Source organism: Oryzias melastigma, linkage group LG12 (assembly GCF_002922805.2).
Source record: "Oryzias melastigma strain HK-1 linkage group LG12, ASM292280v2, whole genome shotgun sequence".
NCBI classification, from domain to species: domain Eukaryota; kingdom Metazoa; phylum Chordata; class Actinopteri; order Beloniformes; family Adrianichthyidae; genus Oryzias; species Oryzias melastigma.
Genome location: NC_050523.1, coordinates 5,033,194 through 5,036,705, shown reverse-complemented (window position 1 = coordinate 5,036,705; position 3,512 = coordinate 5,033,194). Strand labels below are relative to the sequence as shown.

Sequence of the window (3,512 nt, the reverse complement as noted above, 5' to 3'; positions counted from 1 at the left end):
TTAAATGGTACAATGATTCAGATCTTCACTCGTTTTTTCTTGTACAAAGAGAGTCCAAATTAACACCCAAGAACGCTTTTAAAACATCCCAATTAGTAATACTGTAAGTATTAAAAATGTGATTTTGCCAGTAAGTCATTCTAATGTAATCATTCATACAACCATGAACACACGAGCAGTACCACCTGACCATAACTCGCCTTCGGGTTGGTAGTAGACAGTCAGATGTTGCAGGAGAATTGGTGCGTCTCAAAGTGTCATTAGAAGACTTGCATCAAGACACAGAACTTCTGTCAGACCCAGGAGTGACGGACCACGATGACCAGAACCTAAGGACCTCTGTACTCAGAAATGGTTTAGCAAATGCCACACAGCCGCAGGCCCGTTTACCAGATGTGAGGGGTACAAGGGTTTCCAGACAAACTATTTGTAATCGACTCCACCGCTTTGACTTGAATACCTGACGACTGTTGCAGGTGACTCCAATGACACCAAGACATCGCTGTGAACGTTTGCAGTGGACACAAGACCATGTGACCTGAACAACGCAGCAATAGTCCACCGTCCTGTTCACTGATGAGTGTCGGGTCACTTTGGACAGAAATGATGGTCGTCAGGATTGCTGGAGAAGGCGAGGTGAGCAATACACCAAAGTCAACTTAATCCCAAGGGTTGGCTTTGGTTACGAAGGCCCAACAGTTAAAGGGGGTCAAGACAAAACACATTTGGCTATTGTCAGTGGTCCAGTCACTGCAGGTTCTTACCTCAGAGACATCATAGAACCATCATCATCCCCGAATTCCACTAGACCATTTCTGACTTTCTGTTCATGGATGATAATGCTCCACAACATGATGCCAGAATTGGACTTCAGGAAGTCGGAGTTCCTAATATGATATGACCAGCAATGTCCTCTTTGACCAACTGAAACAGAGACTGGTCAACTGGACACTACCCTAAAAAGGACCTGGGAGAACTTCATGTACTTGTGGAAGAGTGGAACACTTTGCCTCAGAACAACATCATGAGTCTTGGAAGGGAGCATATGACGTCATTGTCAAGCTATCATTGCAGCAAATGGTGGAAATACCTGCTAATGACATGGTCAATTTCTGTTATTTGGGTCCATCTTTATTATTGTCTCATTTTTTGGGGTAATCCAAAACGATCCAACCAGATCAATCTGTCTGATGTAGAATCAAATAGGCCTATGCCATTAAAATAAACATTTCAAAATGAGAATAACCAAATTGATATCATTTTAACAATGAATTAAGGTTACCGTTGTTAGCGTCCTCGTTGAATGATTCATACCATCCTTCATCTGTTTCTGAATACGCTGAATAAAGTTTAAGTTAATTTTATTTTTTTAACTTAATGACTTGCTCACTTTTTCCTTTACAGTTACTTCTTAAAATGTTTTAAAACCATTTTAACCAAAGAGCCACAATGGAGGGGTAAATGTGGCTCCGGAGCCACAGGTTGAAGAACCCTGACCTACACTGTTCAGTACACTGGTTGAAGTTTTGGCAACATACATCCTGGATCGGATTGGATTGTTCAAAATGAATCAAAATCAAAAGTAAATCGAATCGGTAACCACAAATATCAAATTGTTGTTCAAATGAATCATTACACCCCTCGTTATTAGTGATATTAAAGGGAATTTTTACATTTTTCATTAAAATTCAGACCAAATAGGTTCATGTATCCCTAACTTAATGTGAATAGTGTAGATTAATAGTTGTGTGTAGAGGTAATTGCTATCAGTTTTCCTACTTTCATTGACGAATTCAGCATTTTAGTCTGTATAGAAGCTCTGCAGAAACACAAAGTGGTACCAAACCCTCACCAAACATAATTTTGCAGCTGAATATAATGTGTGGTTAAAAAAAAAGGTAAGCAATAAAAAAATCCTCTTAACAAGGGAAAGAAATGCTGAGAAATTGCAAAGAAAGTCAAAATGCTCTCAGAAACTGACAGAAGAAAGTCCCAATCAGAGGAGAAGAAGTTTAATTTAAAAAAAAATCCGATTTCGGTCTGGGTTCATCTGGTGCATTCTGGTTTGTAGAGACCGCCCCCTCCTCCTCCTCCTCCTCCTGCCAGCTGAAATCAGCAACAAGTCTGCCGTCCTGTCAGTGACGGAGGGGTTAACGGGAGCGCGCAGACGTCTCTCTCCTCTCATTTTCTCTGCTGCGGCTGATTCCAAAGCTGCTTCTGATTTGACTGATTTTTGCAGCTGAAGGCACCGCGGGGCAGAAGAACACACCGCTGAGGGCTGCGGGAATCGAACGTCCTACTGCGCGCTTTCACACAGGTACGCGTCTCCATGGATGATTCCTCCACGAGCGCTGCAGGGTTTAAACTTTAAAAATTCCAGCATGGTGAAGAATGCTGTTATTTAGACAATTTTGCATCGCTTTTTTTCCTTTCCTGTTTTTTATGGATCTATTTTTATCTTCATATGAGGGTTTTATTTGCGCAAATGTGCGCGCGTCTCCCAAAGCGACAGAAGGCTCTTTGTTTGAGCGTAAAAAAAGCCATGTTTCGTTTGGGGGGTTCGCCTCTCCTGCGTGTTCACACCGGGCCTGTGCCGTTTCACCACCTCATTCACATGCAGGCTGACTCACTCCCTGATTTCCTCCAGATGTGCTGCCCTTTTTCCTGACTGCTCACGATTGTGACATCTCTCCTCCTCCTCCTCCTTCTTTGCTGACTGAGATCATTTGCGCATCTCCCGATGGTTAAAAAGTAAACTTTTAAACTCCAAATCTGCTGGAAAATGCTGACATTACTCCTTTTTTTATTGGGATCCTCCTGATTTGATGAACAAGTGCAGTCAGGCATGTGTGAGTGCAGCATCCACTGGTGTTTAAAGGTTGAACATGCCAGTAAAATGTTGGTTTACTTAGAAAATCACTGATGAGTAAAAATGAAGACATTTATTGCTTTACAATGCAGCAGGTGTTCAGCTCAGGTGTTGCTCATGCAGGTAATTAAACCCCAGCTGCTTAAATCCATTTAATTTGGGGGAATATTTTCATTTCAGAGATTTTTCTGAGCTATTATATATATATATTAAATTGCTCCTGATTTCTACTCCTGAGCATCACGAGATCCTCTCTCACTAGTTAGAGTAAAATTAATTTCAGGTAATTGCTCAACCTTTGCTCACTCCCAACCTTTGGTCTGCGGCAGCTCTTTACATTACTGTTAGTTTACTGTTGCAGCCGCTCTGGACGGTAAGAGATCCTTTCTGATGCGGTTTCAATCCAATTTATATCTGTTTTTGGCTACTTTTGGATCCCCACACTGACATATTAGTGGCTTGAATGTGGTGGTAATGTAAAAATGTGTTAAATTTAATCAGTAAAGAAGATCATCGGTGATCTGAGAGCTTAAATGTTTGCTGTTTAAAGTCTCAGGATGCGCTAAAACGGCAGCAGCAGTGCTGACATAGATTTAGGAAGAAGTGTCATCCTGAGGATGTTTCACCACTTTACAAAGCCAAA

The 3,512-nt window shown here is 41.5% G+C and overlaps 1 protein-coding gene across 3 annotated transcripts in view; it reads left to right on the top strand.

Moving 5' to 3' along the window:
• The first annotated feature begins 2,117 nt into the window (after positions 1-2,117).
• dab2 (DAB adaptor protein 2) overlaps positions 2,118-3,512 on the top strand; it is a 10,480-nt gene continuing 9,085 nt past the window's right edge. The window contains exon 1 of one of the 3 annotated variants that reach the window (XM_024298802.2): positions 2,118-2,317. The gene's annotated coding sequence lies outside the window, so the exon portion shown is untranslated. Of the gene's footprint in view, positions 2,318-3,110; positions 3,243-3,512 lie in introns of those variants that run through there. The other 2 variants (XM_024298805.2, XM_024298803.2) reach the window with 2 other exon arrangements.